Below are 17,483 nucleotides of genomic sequence, written 5' to 3'. Positions count from 1 at the left end.
AGGATGTCCTGTATGAGTGCTCCACTCTTTGATACCAGACTTATAGGTTTGGCTGTTCCCAGATCTAGTACAGCTGGTCATTGGGAGTGGTAGTCGACCTTACGAGGGCTATTGAGTGTCGATAGAGGATCATCCACTCTCGGTATCATGAGAGGAATATCCCATGTGTTCTTGCTCAAACAAATCCCTGGCCAGGGTCATTCGGGTTGAGAGAGAAAGAGTTCTCCGGGAGAATCCGATTAGAGCGAGACTCGAGTAGAAACCGTATGGGTCTGACAGCACCATGCTCGATATACGGTCTCTGGGATATTAGATGGATGAGGGACTATAGGTACATGGTAACTGAGGACAGACAGGTCCAATGGATTGGATTCCCCTGTATCGTCTGGGGACTACGGCGTAGTGGCCTAGTACTTCCGTAGTCGATGAGTCAAGTGAATTATTACAGAGATAATAATTCACTTAGTTAGAAAGAGTTCTAACAGGTATGACTCACGGCCAGCTCGATATTGGGCCTAGAGGGTCACACACATATGGTAGGCATTGCGATGAGTAGAGGTTCGGATATGAGATATCCGACGGAGCCCTTGTCTTATTGGATGCAGATCCAATACCCACTAGGGAAAGGACCCATTAGGGTTTTGACACGGGATCTCTATAAATAGGAGGGATTCACAGCCTCATAGGCTAGAGTCTTTGCTTGCCCTTCCTATTCTCCTCTCCCTCTCCACCTCAGAGAAGGCCTGGAGTTTTGAGGAGCATCGTCGCAACCCTGCTGTGTGGATCACCGCTAGAGAGGAGGACGCTTGACCTCCTTCACCCTCTCCTAAGGATCTGCAAGGAAACAGGGATATACGATCTCCCTAGGTAACACAATCTCTATACGCAGTTTTGTGTTTTGCGGATTTTTGCGCACCAATCTTCGCACGACGACGAACATCTTTTTGGGAATCGGGGATTTTGTTTTCTTGTTCTTCCGCTGCGCATATGATGTCGCCCCCTATGATTTCCTAACAGTGGTATCAGAGCCAGGTTGTTCGTGCGAATGATTGGTTTTGAACTGCGTGTGTTGTGATTAGGAAGAATATTGACGTCAAAATCGTTGACGCAAAAGCGAGGAAGGGCAGCAACAGTTGCTGCCCTCGATCTGCATGCCTGCAGCCACCTGCAGCCGCAGCCAGGCAGCACAGCGCCGGCGCATGCGCCGGCGCTATGCCTGCAGCAGCCGGCCGGCGGTCTGCTTGCAGCAGGCTTGCTGCCGACGGGGCTGGCAACCCACGGGCAGAGGCGCCGCAGGGCAGCGGCGCCTGCCGCCGAAAGGAAGCGGCGCCTGCCGCCGCAGGGCAGCGACGCGCGACGCCTGCCGCCGCTACTCCCGCGGGCGAAACCCCCCCCACAGGGGCGGCCGCCCGGCGGGACAGCACCGCCTGCGGAGGCAGCGACGCCCGAAGGGGGAGCCCACCTGCAGCGACGCCTGCCGCCGCTACTCCCGCGGGCGAAACCCCCCTCACAGGGGCGGCCGCCTGGCGGGACAGCACCGCCCGCGGAGGCGGCGGCGCCCGAAGAGGGCGCCCACCCGCAGCGGCATCGCCGCCAGCGGGCGTGCCGCCTGCAGGCGAGGGCAGTGCCCTCGCCCCGCCGCACAGGCCGCCGCCGGCAGGGTGGCGGCGGCGGCAGCAGCGAAAAGGGGAAAGGGTATTAGGGTTTTCTGCGCAAAAGACAGTTTTGCCCCTCGGAATTTGAGAAATTCCAGTTTCTGTCTTTTGTCCAAATTACGAAAATACCCTTAGGAATTGAGAAATTCCCTATATATCCCTGATTTCAGAAAATATTAATTAATTAAAAGGTTTAGTTGATTATTATTTTTATTATTATCTAGTAGTCCTACATGATGATGATTATTTATACATGTGATGTATGATGAGTGGACGGATGATCATGGACCGTGTGATGTGTGTACTTGTGATTATTATTATTGAGGTCTGCGAACCTCCATTATATTTCTCGTTTATTGTCGGGCCTGCGTGCCTATGATTAAGTTGTAATCACATGAGGAGGCGCAGCGGGAGCGTGGAAGCCATAGCGGGACCCACGAGACGGACGATCGTGATGCATGGAGATGCATCAAGATGTCGACGGAACCGACGAGGACGAGATGGACGATCACAAGGCATGGAGATGCACCGTTGCACACATAGATCTTGATGTGAGTGATTAGGCCTACTGGCTCGGGCCTAATCATATTAGGTTGTGGTCCATGATCATCTGGTGTGATTGCTTATACACATACCAGATATGTATATATATTTGCATGCGATGTAGATATATATTAAATATGTATATGTGTGACATGTCATATTAGGAGACCAAATCATAGAAACATCTCTCGATAATATTAAGTCGGTAAACGTGAGGCAATTAGATTGACCCACGTGGCCTTCCATCGTTATGAGTAGGAACCGAATCCCGGTGTAGGTTGAGTTGGTCGAGTCCCTCGAGACTCACCTATATCGCGATTCGCTATCTTGCTTACGACATAGAGATGTCACCGGTGACCTGAGGGCATGATATGCTTGGTCGAGTCCCTCGAGGGTATATCATCAAATCAGACTCATCTTGTAACGAAGGTGTTGACTTAACCGAGCATCATGGTTGGTCGAGTCCCTCGAGGCCATGGTGATTCGGAGGCCGAACAGGACGGGAATCACAAGGAGTTGTGATCGGCAAGAGTTGTCTACCTTTTAGGCTTAGTGTGATTGGTCGAGTCCCTCGAGGTTACACTAAGACGCTGATTGGATCCTGATCCCCACTAGAAGTCTGCCGGAGACTTCCGTTTCACGTGCTGAGGGTGTCGCGTGACTCGTTAGTAAAATAGTGGGAGCATATTAAGATAGAAGTCCATATCTTGATAGTTTATTTCTTGCAAAATCTGCATGTTATTAATTTTTGCTACATCTTTATTTTCAGAAAATGTCGCTTTCAAATCCCTTACGTGGCATACTTGATGTCAACCGCCTCACTGGTCCAAATTATACGGATTGGCTCCGTAACTTGAGAATTGTTCTCACAGCGGAGAAAATCGTGTACGTCCTTGATACAGTGATGCCTACGCCCGAAGAAGGGGCAAGCGAGGATGAGATCGCTCGCTACGTGAAGTACATTGATGACTCCACTCTTGCTCAGTGCTATATGTTGGGCTCTATGACTCCAGAGTTACAGAGACAACATGAAAAGATGGATGCCAGATCCATTCTCCTACATGTCCGCAAATTGTTTGAGGAACAGGGAAGGACTCAACGATATGAGATATCCAAGAGCCTTTTCCGCGCTAGGATGACTGAGGGGACACCGGTTCAGAACCATGTCCTAAAGATGATTGAGTGGATAGAGAAACTCACAGGTCTAGGAATGGTCCTAGAGGATAACTTGTGTGTGGACATTGTGCTTCAGTCCCTACCAGATTCCTTTTCACAGTTCATAATGAACTTTAATATGAACAAGCTTGAGGTGACTCTCCCAGAGCTCCTCAATATGTTGAGGGAGGCAGAGAGTACTATTAAGAAAGAGAAGCCAGTTCTCTACACTAGTGAGACCAGAAAGAAAAGGAAAGCAGAAAGGTCCCTTAAGAAGGGAAAGGGCAAGGGCAAACAAGGTAAAGCAAAGGTTGCTAAGAAAGACCCAACAAAGGACAAAGGCCAGTGCTTCCACTGTGGTAAAGATGGGCACTGGAAGAGAAACTGCAAAGAGTACCTTACAGAAAGGGCGAAACAAAAGCTTGATGAAGCTTCAGGTACATTCATGATCAGTCTCCATTTGTCAGACTCTTATGATAACACATGGGTATTAGATACCGGTAGTGCTTATCATATATGCAATTCGTTGCAGGTTCTGGCAAGGCCTAGGAGACTAGAGAGAGGCGAGATGGACCTCAAGATGGGTAATGGAGCAAAAGTTGCTGTATTAGCTGTTGGCGAGGTCGCCCTACATCTGCCTAGTGGAGCTTTTATTGCATTAGATGCATGTTATTTTGTTCCTTCTATTATCAAAAACATTATCTCCATTTCATGTTTAATAGTTAGTGGATATAAATTTATTTTTGAGAACAATGGTTGTTCGATATTATTAGATGATAAGATCATCACGAAAGGAACATTGCATAATGGTTTATTTATGTTAGACACCACTCCACATATCATGAATATAAATGTGTCCAAAAGGAAACGAGATGAGTTGAACAGTGCATACTTGTGGCATTGTAGGCTAGGTCACATCCATGAAAGAAGGATTCAAAAGTTGCTAAATGATGGATATCTAGATCCATTCGACTATGTGTCATATGCAACTTGTGAGCCTTGCATTCGTGGAAAACTGACCAACTCTCCATTTAGTGGAACTGGAGAGAGAGCCACTGAGTTGTTGGAACTCATACATAGTGATGTATGTGGACCCATGTCAACTCATGCCATTGGAGGTTACTCATACTTCATTACATTTATTGATGATTTCTCAAGGTATGGATATGTGTACTTAATGAAGTACAAGTCCGAGGCCTTTGAGAAATTCAGAGAGTATAAGAATGAGGTGGAGAACCAGACTGGAAAGAGTATCAAAACTCTTCGATCAGATCGAGGAGGTGAGTACTTAAGTACAGAGTTTACTCACTTCCTCAAGGACCATGGGATATTATCCCAATGGACACCTCCTTATACACCTCAGCTCAATGGTGTCTCTGAAAGGAGAAATCGTACATTATTAGATATGGTACGGTCCATGATGAGTTTCGCTGACCTACCCATCTCATTCTGGGGATATGCCCTAGAAACCGCAGCTTACCTTCTGAACAGAGTTCCAACTAAGTCGGTGGTGTCTACACCATATGAGATATGGAAAGGGAAGAAGCCTGATCTTAAAGTAGTTAAGATTTGGGGCTGCTCTGCCCATGTTAAAAGACACAACCCCGATAAGTTAGAATCAAGGACAGGGCGATGTAAATTTGTGGGATACCCCAAGGAAACTTGTGGGTATTACTTCTATCATCTCGAGGACCAAAAGGTCTTTGTAGCTAAGAGAGCAGTGTTCCTTGAGAAGGAACACATTCTTGACGGAGACAGTGGGAGAATGATAGAATTGAGCGAGGTTGGAGAACCAAGCTCAAGCACCACTCTACAGCCCGAGTCTGTTCAGGTATCTAATACACAAGTTTCAACTTTACGCAGGTCTGATAGAGTATCCCATCCTCCTGAGAGATATGTGGGACATATTAGAGCAGAGGATGTAGAGGATATTGATCCTCAGACCTACGAGGAGGCTATTATGAGTATAGACTCCGGGAAGTGGAAAGAAGCCATGAATTCTGAGATGGATTCTATGTACTCCAATAAGGTTTGGAACCTAGTTGATGCACCCGAAGGTATTGTACCCATCGGTTGCAAGTGGATCTTTAAGAAAAAGATCGGAGTAGATGGAAAGGTAGAGACCTATAAAGCAAGGCTAGTGGCTAAGGGGTATCGTCAAAGGCAAGGTGTTGACTACGACGAAACTTTCTCACCCGTAGCAATGCTAAAATCCATCAGAATTCTATTGGCTATTGCAGCACACTATGATTATGAAATCTGGCAGATGGATGTGAAAACCGCATTCCTCAACGGGAACCTGGAGGAGGAGGTGTATATGATGCAACCTGAGGGATTCGTGTCCAAGAACTGCCCAGATAAGGTGTGTAGGTTGCTTAGATCCATTTATGGACTAAAGCAAGCTTCCCGAAGTTGGAACATAAGATTTGATGAGGCAATCAAATCTTATGACTTCGTTAAGAACGAAGATGAGCCTTGTGTATACAGAAAGGTAAGTGGGAGCGCTATTAGCTTTTTGGTGTTATATGTGGATGACATCCTCATCATTGGGAATGACATAGGAATGCTATCCACAATAAAGGCTTGGTTATCTAGACACTTCTCCATGAAGGACTTAGGAGAAGCATCTTATATCTTGGGGATTAGAATCTATAGAGATAGATCCAAAAGGATGCTTGGCTTGTCTCAGTCCAGGTACATAGAAACTATTGTCAAAAGGTTTGGCATGGAAAATTCCAAAAGAGGTCTCATACCGATGAGACATGGGATATCGCTTTCTACGAGTATGTCCCCAAAGACTCCAGAAGAAAGGGCGAACATGGATATGATACCTTATGCCTCAGCAATAGGGTCTATCATGTATGCCATGCTATGTACTAGGCCTGATATAGCGCATGCTCTGAGTGTCACGAGCAGGTATCAGGCGGATCCAGGCTTGGAGCACTGGAAAGCAGTAAAGTGTATCCTTAAGTACTTGAGAAGGACTAAGGATCTTTTACTAGTATATGGAGGTAATAGCCTTAAGGTTGAAGGCTACACTGACTCAAGTTTTCAGTCTGATGTCGATGATAGCAAGTCGAATTCAGGGTATGTGTACACCTTGAATGGAGGAGCAGTGTGCTGGAAGAGTTCCAAGCAAGATACCACTGCTGACTCGACCACAGAGGCGGAGTACATTGCTGCATCAGATGCAGCAAAGGAGGGAGTCTGGTTGAAGAAGTTCATCACAGATTTGGGAGTCGTGCCGGATAGTGAGGAGCCGATTTCCCTATATTGCGACAACAACGGGGCAATTGCTCAAGCGAAGGAACCTAGGTCTCATCAGAAATCTAAGCATGTTCTGAGGAGGTTCCACCTTATCAGAGAGATCGTGACCCGAGGAGATGTAGCAATGGAAAGAGTTCCATCCGAAGATAACATTGCAGATCCACTAACAAAGCCATTGTCTCAGATTGTCTTTGAGCGTCACAGGGGTCTGATGGGGATCAGACACATAGGTGATTGGCTTTAGGTCAAGTGGGAGATTGCTAGTCATAAGTGCCCAGCAAGCCAATCACGTGAGTGATGGCACGTGTGACTTGATACAGAATCTTTTTGCTTATTATATTTTGGCGTATATCACTTTATAACTATTGCATAAATGCATATATATTGTGATGTCCTTGGATTTGTGCAATGGGAATCGGATCGTGATGAGATCACGATAATGAGATCGATTCACCTTTAAACACATATCCTAAATAATCCCGGTCATAGGTTACTCGAGAGGGACATCGTGATAACCGGATAGACTGGTGTGCTGTATACCCGTCCATATGATGGATGCAGCTGGTCTCATAGCTGCTCGTGTAGGGACACTAGGGATACAGTACAGGTGCTCATTGGAGAATGAGTTCACTGATTGATCCGCTTACGGAATGCTGGATGGTTGATGATGCCTTATTGTCAGACAACGATTCCGTAGTCCTAGTGGTGTATCTGATTCTTAGACTTGAGACACCAAGGATGTCCTGTATGAGTGCTCCACTCTTTGATACCAGACTTATAGGTTTGGCTGTTCCCAGATCTAGTACAGCTGGTCATTGGGAGTGGTAGTCGACCTTACGAGGGCTATTGAGTGTCGATAGAGGATCATCCACTCTCGGTATCATGAGAGGAATATCCCATGTGTTCTTGCTCAGACAAATCCCTGGCCAGGGTCATTCGGGTTGAGAGAGAAAGAGTTCTCCGGGAGAATCCGATTAGAGCGAGACTCGAGTAGAAACCGTATGGGTCTGACAGCACCATGCTCGATATACGGTCTCTGGGATATTAGATGGATGAGGGACTATAGGTACATGGTAACTGAGGACAGACAGGTCCAATGGATTGGATTCCCCTGTATCGTCTGGGGACTACGGCGTAGTGGCATAGTACTTCCGTAGTCGATGAGTCAAGTGAATTATTACAGAGATAATAATTCACTTAGTTAGAAAGAGTTCTAACAGGTATGACTCACGGCCAGCTCGATATTGGGCCTAGAGGGTCACACACATATGGTAGGCATTGCGATGAGTAGAGGTTCGGATATGAGATATCCGACGGAGCCCTTGTCTTATTGGATGCAGATCCAATACCCACTAGGGAAAGGACCCATTAGGGTTTTGACACGGGATCTCTATAAATAGGAGGGATTCACAGCCTCATAGGCTAGAGTCTTTGCTTGCCCTTCCTATTCTCCTCTCCCTCTCCACCTCAGAGAAGGCCTGGAGTTTTGAGGAGCATCGTCGCAACCCTGCTGTGTGGATCACCGCTATAGAGGAGGACGCTTGACCTCCTTCACCCTCTCCTAAGGATCTGCAAGGAAACAGGGATATACGATCTCCCTAGGTAACACAATCTCTATACGCAGTTTTGTGTTTTGCGGATTTTTGCGCACCAATCTTCGCACGACGACGAACATCTTTTTGGGAATCGGGGATTTTGTTTTCTTGTTCTTCCGCTGCGCATATGATGTCGCCCCCTATGATTTCCCAACATCCACTCCACCGATTCTTCCTCCGTCGATGCCACCAGCATCCATTATCAATCTTCCTTTAATAGGTAAATATCAACCTTCTTCTTACACCCCTCTTCTCCTTTTACCGGGTTTAGGAGACAACCCTTACAAGCACTCACTCCTCTCTTACAGAATTCTAACACTTAGACTAGAGGACGATTCTCACAAGAGATTTCTACAACGTTTTTCTACTTTTAAACTCTCTGTGCTTGTATGCTTTAACCAAGGATAAGAGGGGTATTTATAGGCTTTAAGTTAATTCAAACTTGGAGACTAAAAACTTCTTATCCCGGGTTTCTCGGGCATGGGCGGTACCACCGTATGCATTGGGCGGTACCACCGCTAGTGTCAATCTGACACTGGGCAGTACCTCCACTTGAGAGACTGTTCTGGGCAGTACCACTGCCCAGACTAGCGGTACCACTACCTGACATAGTCTCGAAGACTGTACCACGACGGTGAGACTTCTTGTGGCATTGTTTGGGCCTCTTATTGGGCTCAACATAGTCCTTACATGGGCCTAGCTGGCCCCTAATTGGGTTGGCCTAAATCCAAACCCAATTACGTGCTAACTACGAAATCTAAGACATAATCTGAGCTAAACAAGTCTGTAAGTCTATTCTTCCGGCGAGCTTCCAACGATCTTCCGATGATCTCTCGGCAATGTTCTGGTCGATTCCCGGCAAGCTCCTCGACTTCATGACAATCTTCTTAGCAAGTTTCGACGAGCTTCTTTGGCACGCTCTGAGATTTCTTAGCTGGTTCCGACAGAACTTCCGATGAATTCTCGAACTCCCAACGAAGTCGCGTCCTTGACTCCGGGACTTCATTTTGCTCCATGCCTTGCTATTGTAGTTAATCCTACATATGCAAAAACATACTTCGATCTAGATAATTAATACTAAGCATTAATCATGTTGTCTGGTATGTCATTGGTCCCTCAACGCTTTGTTTGATTCTTCGGCACATCGTCCTCTCTTGCGGCCTATTGCCCAATTGGCTAGTTAACTCCACAACTCCGATATCCTTAGTACAATATCCGCTCTTCTTGGCCCGAAGCCTTCTGTCGATACGTCGACCGATCCACCAGCTTGATGTCCAATCTTCTGACATGTTTTCCTTCGGCCCAACATGATTTTTCCTGATTTAATTGTCTCATCGTGTTCGAAGCATCTTGCATCACTCAAAACGCAGATTAAAACATAAGCACTTATCAATTGGTTTCATCATCAAAATATGAGATTCAACATTATAATATTCTTGATTTAAGATAGATTTAGGCCTCTTAAATATGATCATTTAAGTGGTGTGACAATGGTGTTGTTAGGCCCATATCCATCCGAGTCTCACTCTTATTGGATTCTCTCGGAGAACTCCTCTCTCAATCTGAGTGACCCTAGCTAGGGATTTGCTTGAGTGAGAATATATGAGATATTTTCTTATGATATCAAGAGTAGATGATCCTTTATTAACACTCAATTGCCTTTGTTAAATTGATTGTTATTCCCAATGACTATTTGTACTAGATTTAAAACTTCCATACCTATATATTTGGTATCAAAGAAATGAGTAATCAAACAAGGCATCCGGACTAGATACACAACTTAGACTATGGAATCACTATTTGACGATGAAGTATCATTAACCATCAAGTATTCCATAAGCGAATTATTTAGTAAACTCATTCCCCAATGAGCATCTACATTATATCCCTAGTGTCCCCATACAAGTAGCTATAAGACTAGCTACTGTTAGGATCGAGTCAGTACTAATAGGAGGGGGTGAATTAGTGCAGCGGATAAAAACGACATCGGTTCGAAAAAATCTTTTTTTCAATAAAACCTATATCGAAAATGTGAGTTTAACTTGAAAATGTACGAAAGAATGTAATGAGAAAGTAAAGGAAGTAAGGCAATTTGCAGTAAAGGTAAATTGCAAGAAATAAATGCAAACCGAGTTTTATAGTGGTTCGGTCGTCATGACCTACATCCACTCCTAATTCCTATTCCGTCAAGGCTACCAGCATCCACTAACAATCTTCTTTCAACGAGCAAAAATCAACTACCCTTTTACACTCTTTCTCCTTTTCACTGGTTTAGGAGACAACTCTTACAAGCCTCTCTTTCTTAGACCTCACTTCTCCCTTTAGATGAACTTCTAAATACTAGGAAGAAGTGGTCCTAAATCCTAAGAGAATTTCTCGATTTTTCTTAAGTATTTTTCCCCCTTTTTCAACTCAATTTTGTACTCAATTCTTGCTGCTCTATGCAGGAATAGTTGTGGTATTTATAGATTCTAAATGACTTCAAAATTGGAGTAAAAAAGGGTCTCATCCTAGGTTTCCTAGGTCCTAGCGATACCACCGCCTATGCTGGGCAGTACCACCGCCTGTAGCACTGACACTAAGTGGTATCATCGCTTGGGAGACTATGTCTAAGTGGTACCACCACCTAGTCTAGCGGTACCACCATATGATACTATCTCGAAGATTGAGTCTAGGTGGTACCACAGCCCAAACTAGCAGTACCACCTCCTGACATAGTCTCGAAGACTGTGCCACCAATGGTTCTACTAGTTTGGGTCACTGTTTAGGCCTTTCACTTGGCCCAACACAGTCCAAACTTGGACCTAATTGGACCCTAATTGAGTTGGCCCAATTTCAACCCAATTATACCTAAAACCTAATTACATCTTAATACTACTTCGATCTAGATAATTATTATAAAGCATTAATCAAATGTTTTCCAGTATGTCCTTGGTTCATCTACGCTTCATCCAATCTTTTGGCACATCGTCCTCTTTTATGACCTTTTGCCCAATCGGCATATTGACCTTCCCAACTCTGATCTCCTTGACGAAATGTTTGCTCTTCTAGGCCTGATGCCTGAACTTATGGCACGAGCCTTCTACCAATATGTCGACCGATCCTCCAGCTCGACATCCAATCTTTTGATATGTTTCACTCTAGCTCATCATTGATTCTTCTTGCTTTAATTGTCTTTCTTGATCGAAGCTAGTCATGCATCACTCAAAACATAAATTAGATCACAAACATATCAATTGATTTCATCATCAAAATTCGAGATTCAACAATCTCTCCCTTTTTGATAATGACAACTAATTGATGACGAAGTTAACTTTAACTCCCCCTATCAATATGCCATATTGATAGGACCTTAAATTCAAATTGAATTCTAAGTCAAAGCAAATTTAATCATGAATATTTACAACACATTATATGTATATCATTGCATTGCATGCATCATTACCATATGTTTTTCATGCATCATCATAAATATTTCAAATCATCATGGTATCAAAATATCAAAGTATATTATATCCTACCATGTATGATTCTCATATCATCATATCTTCTCCCCCTTTGTCATCAACAAAAAGGAGAAGTGCAATTGTCAAGTTTTAGAGATATGAAAGCTTAGCTATTTAGCAAATTTTTTTATCACTTTAGAACATTCGAGCTAGTGAGTTTCTTTCTTCTCTTTTGAGAAGTGTAAGATAGCTTGTTTTTGCATTTTCTTGAAGTGTGTAAGCTAGCAAACTTCTCTTTTGAGATGAGCAAGCTAACAATTTTAGCAAGTTTTACATCATGCAAGCTAACAAATTTTATCTCCCCTTTTGTCATTGTTGAAAAGAAGGGAAGAATACAATTTTGTAATTCTTTTCCCTTTGTATCAATTTTCACATCATGACAAGGATAAACAATAAAGATAAATTTGCATCTATATTTGAATCATAAAAAATGAAAGATTAATTCATGAATACCAAAAGACCATGTGTCATTTTTGACAAATATCTTCTTTTATAAATAGAAGAAATGATAGGAAATTATCTTAATTCAAAGAAAAATTCAAGTCATAAAAAAAAAAGTAATCAAGATAATGATCAAAATATATATAAATACAATTTTTGTATTTGGGAGATTTAAGTTTATTATTCAAGCTAGCACTTTTTGGTTCTCTTGATATGCTAGCAATTTTCTTTCTCCCCTTTGTCATTGTAAACGAGGAAGAAGTAGAGTGGAAGAATACAATGGTACCCTTTTTTTTTTCTTACATCAATGCTCTACTTATAACATAAGGTCTACAACCACAAATACAAAGGAATTACACATCATGTCATGAATGATAATATCAAAGATCATGTGAATACCAAAAGACATGATTTATTTTGACAAACCTCTTCTTAAATAATCAAAAGGAAATATTAGGAGATCAAAGAGTAAAAGATGTTCAAAAAAAATTTTAAGTCATGAATTCTGAGAAAGATATTCTCTTTAATAAATAACAAAAGAATTGTAGGAGAACAAATAATAAATGATCTCGATTTATGCATAAGAATTCTTAAGTTGTCAAGATCATGGTTCATATATCAAAAAGTTTCAAGTTATAATTCCTAGAATTCAAGATCATGTTATAGATAAGACTCATTCAAATTTAAATCGTCAAATCATTACTTATCATCAAAATCACTTTTCTTAATTCATAAAATAGATTCATCACTAAGAATTACTTGTTAAAAAAATCGAAAAGCTTTAGAGATATTTTCAAAAAAATATATTCTCCCCTTTTTGTTTCAATTTAAGTGGTTTGATTTCATACAAGCATGTCCTTGTTTTTTTTATCTGAAACATGCATTATCATTAAAAATCGAAAGAACAAGATTTATCACAAAAATCATCAAGATCAAAAAGTGTAACAAATAATTTCAAAACATATGATTTCAAATCATCATTACTTCAAATCATCATGCATAATTAAATATAAAATCATCAAGTATGATACCAAAACTTTTTAACATTTTCATTTTTACATCATTGTGCATCATTAAATCATCAAATATGATTTTATTAAACATACAACATTTTTAATCAAAATTATTTTGTTTATTATAGTAATGCATTTTTCTTTTTAAGTGAATCTAACTTTTCATGATTAGTTCTAGGAGTTAACATGCAATTGTCATACTCAATTTTTTATTTTTTTTTCAAAATCACTTAGAAAGAGAAGCATGATATTTTTTATATTTTTATATTTTTTATTTTTTTAACTAACTAATAAAAAATAACTCATGAAAAGCATCAAGTAATTTCATAGTAAGGTAAATATATTTCGAGTGAGTTATATACCTCATTATGAAACATCATCTCGTCTTTGTTGGTTTGCTCCTCGTCTTTGGATATGCTCGATTCGTCCTTGAGTGCTTCTTTCTTCTTTGACAATTTCTTCTTCAGTTTTATATATTCATTTTTGGAGTGCCCTGAATTCTTGTATTCATAGCAAGTAGTTATGTTCTTTTTAAGTTTGTTTTTATTCTTTGATTCTTGTTTTATGAACTTTTAAGCTTTATTGTTAAGAGTTCAAAGTCATCATCACTTGAGATTTCGTTTGAGTGGTCTTCTTGAGTTTTAAGTTCCAAATCCTTCATGTTCTTTGGAAGGTTGTTTTCAAGTTCATCGTGTACCTTGCATGTCATTTCATAGATTATCAATGACTCGATAAGTTCTTCAAGAGCAAAGTTGTTTAGATCCTTTGTTTCTTGTATTGCCGGCACTTTCGAATCCCAATTTTTAGGAAGAGAACGTAAAACTTTATTCATAAGTTCAAGGTTCAAAAAACATTTGCCAAGAACTTTCAAATTATTGATGACATCCGTAAAATGGGTGTACATGTTAATAATAGTTTTGCTTGGCTTCATATGAAATAATTCAAAATTATGCATCAAAAGATTAATCTTTGAATCTTTAACTGTACTAGTGCCTTTGTGTGAGATTTTAAGTGTGTGTCAAATATCAAAAGTTGTTTCATAAATAGATACTCGATTGAATTAATTTTTATCTAAAGCGCAAAATAAGACATTTATAGCCTTGGCATTTAAAGAGAAAGTCTTCTCCAAACTCATTCCAATCATTCATTAGAAGAGATTACTTTTGAAAGTCATTTTCCATACTGTTTCATAAATTTAAATCCAAAGAAAGCAAGAAAACTCTCATTTGAGATTTTCAATATGTGTAGTCCGTCCTATTGAACATAGGAGGACGAATGATAGAGTGACCCTCTTGAAAGTTGAAAAGAGCTATCTCTCTTAGTTGTTAAACCAAATGAGAAAAAATATAACTTTGATACCAACTGTTAGAATCGAGTCAGCACTAAGAGGGGGGAGTGAATGAGTGTAGCGGATAAAAATGACGTCGGATCGAAAAAAACTTCATTTCAATAAAATCGATATTTAAAATGTGAGTTTAACTTGAAAATATACGGAAGAGTGTAATAAGAGAGTAAAGCAAGCAAAGCAATTTGTAGTAAAGGTAAATTGCAAGAAATAAATGTAAACCGAGTTTTATAATGGTTCGGTCGTCGTGACCTACATCCACTCCTGATTCCTCCTCCGTCGAGGCCATTGGCATCTACTAACAATCTTTTTTCAATGAGTGAAGATCAACTACCCTTTTTCACTCTTTCTCCTTTTCACAGGTTTAGGAGACGACCCTTACAAGTCTCTCTTTCTTAGACCTCACTTCTCCCTTTAGACGAGCTACTAAATACTAAGAAGAAGTGATGCTAAATCCTAAGAGAGTTTCCTAATTTTTCTCAAGTATTTCCCCTCTTTTTCAACTCAATTTTGTGCTCAATTCTTGCTACTCCATGTAGGAATAGCTGGGGTATTTATAGACCCCAAAAAAGGTCTCATCTCAAGTTTTCTGAGTCTTGACGGTACTACCACCTGTGCTGGGCGGTACCATCACCTAGTCTGATGGTATCATCGCTTGGGAGATTGTGTCTGGGTGGTACCACCGCCCAGTCTACCAGTACCATCACTTGGGAGACTGTGTCTAGGTAGTTCTATTGCCCAGTTTAGTGGTACCACCATATAACACTATCTTGGAGATTGAGTTTGGGTTGTACCATCTGACATAGTCTCGGAGACTATGCCACCGACGATTCCACCAGTTTGGGTCATTGTTTGGGCTTTTCACTTGGCCCAACACAGCCCAAACTTGGGCCTAATTGGACCTTAATTGAGTTTGCCCAACATAGCCCAAACTTGGGCCCAATTGGACCCTAATTGAGTTGGCCCAATTCCAACCAAATTACGCCTAAAACCTAATTACATCTTAACACTATTTTGATCTAGACAATTATTATAAAGCGTTAATCAAATATTTTCTGGCATGTCATTGGTTCATCGGCACTTCATCCAATCCTTTGACGTATCATCCTCTTTTGCGGCCTTTTGTCCAATCGGCATGTTGACCTCCGCAACTCCGATCTCTTTGGCGTAATGTCCGCTCTTCTAGGCCCGATGCCCAAACTCATGGTACGAAGCCTTTTGCCGATATGTCGACCGATCCTCCGGTACGACGTCCAATCTTCTAACATATTTCACTCTAGCACAACATTGATTCTTCCTACTTTAATTGTCTTTCCTAATCAAAGCTAGTCCTACATCACTCAGAACATAAATTAGATTACAAACACATCAATTTATTTCATCATCAAAATATGAGATTCAACAGCTACCTCAATCATATGGATGGATATATAGTACATCAGTCAGTCTGATTATCTTAATGTCCTTCTCCAGTAATCTATGACCAGGAATATTTATGATATATATTTAAAAGCGAATTGGTCTTATTATCATGATTGCATCATGACTAGTTCTCATTGTATATATCCAAAGAAATCACAATATATATTCATTATATAATATAAAGAGAGAAAATGCTACTATTAATATTAACTAAAAGAAATTATGTAACATATCACATGTGTCATCACTCACGTGATTGACTTTCAAGGTACCTATAACTAGCAAGAACATCTACGTGGACACCCTAGCATAATCATGATCGAACTTGTTGAATCTCGAATTTTGATGATGAAATCAATTGATGAGTTTATAATCTAATTTATATTTTAAGTGATGCAGGACTAGTTTCGATCAAAAAGAGACAAATCGATTGAAGTAGGAGGAATCGAACGTTGGGTCAGAGTTGAACATATAAAGAGATTGGATGTCGGGCCGGAGGATTGGTCGACGTGCCAGCAAAAGGACTTTGTGTCGTGAGTTTGGGCATCGGGCCAAAGGATCGGACATTGCACCAAGGAGATCGAAAGTTGCAGGAGTCAACATACCGATTGAGCAATACGCTGAAGGAGAGAACGATGCGCCGAAGGATCGGATGAAGCACCGGAAGAACCGATGACTTGCCGGACAACATATGATTCGTGCTTTGTAATAATTTGTCTGGATTAAGCTAGTTTATGTCTAATTGAGTCGGTATTAGAATGAAACAATGCCAACTCAATTATGGGCCCATCGGGCCTGAGTTGGGATTGTTTTGGGCTAAGTAAGGCCTATACAGCAATCCTCAGCAGGCCTAAGTTATGGCACTACTTGAGACTCGATCTCCCAGGTTGTTTGGGTGATGGTACCACGCAGACACGATCTTCAAGATTGTGTCAAGAAGTGGTACTGCCCAGTGTCAGTTTCAGACTGATAAGTGGTACCGCCCAGTGTTAGATTGACAGACGATGGCACCGCTAGTTGTTAATCTGTTAGGCGGTAGTACCTCCAATACCCAGAAAACTTGAGATGAGATCGTTTTGGCTCTAAATTTGAATCTGTTTGGGACCTATAAAAATCTCATTCATCCTTGCTCAGTGAACGCACATAAACAGAAAAAAAAAATTGGGGAAAACATTATTATAATCTTGTGAGAATTCTCCTCCTATAACTCTAAGTGTTGATTTCAATTTAAGATAGGGGTGAGTGAGTTGTAAAGGTTATCTCCTAAACTTGTAAAACAGAGAAAAGAGTTGTAAGAGGGTAGTTAGGCTTCGCTCATTGAAGGAAAACCATTAATGGATGCCGATGGCCTCAACGGAGGAGGAATCGGGATTGGACGTATGTCACGATGACTGAACCACTATAAACCCAGTGTACTCGGTTTGCATTTCTATTATGTTTTTCATTCTCATATTGCAAACTGATTTACTTGCTTACTACTCTCACTACGCTTACGAACACGCTTTCAAGTTAAACTCTTTTCCGATATCTATTTTCATCGA

The sequence above is a fragment of the Musa acuminata genome, chromosome BXJ2-3 (genome assembly GCF_036884655.1).
Source record: "Musa acuminata AAA Group cultivar baxijiao chromosome BXJ2-3, Cavendish_Baxijiao_AAA, whole genome shotgun sequence".
In the NCBI taxonomy this organism is placed as follows: Eukaryota; Viridiplantae; Streptophyta; class Magnoliopsida; order Zingiberales; family Musaceae; genus Musa; species Musa acuminata.
Note: the sequence above shows the minus strand (reverse complement) of the source record.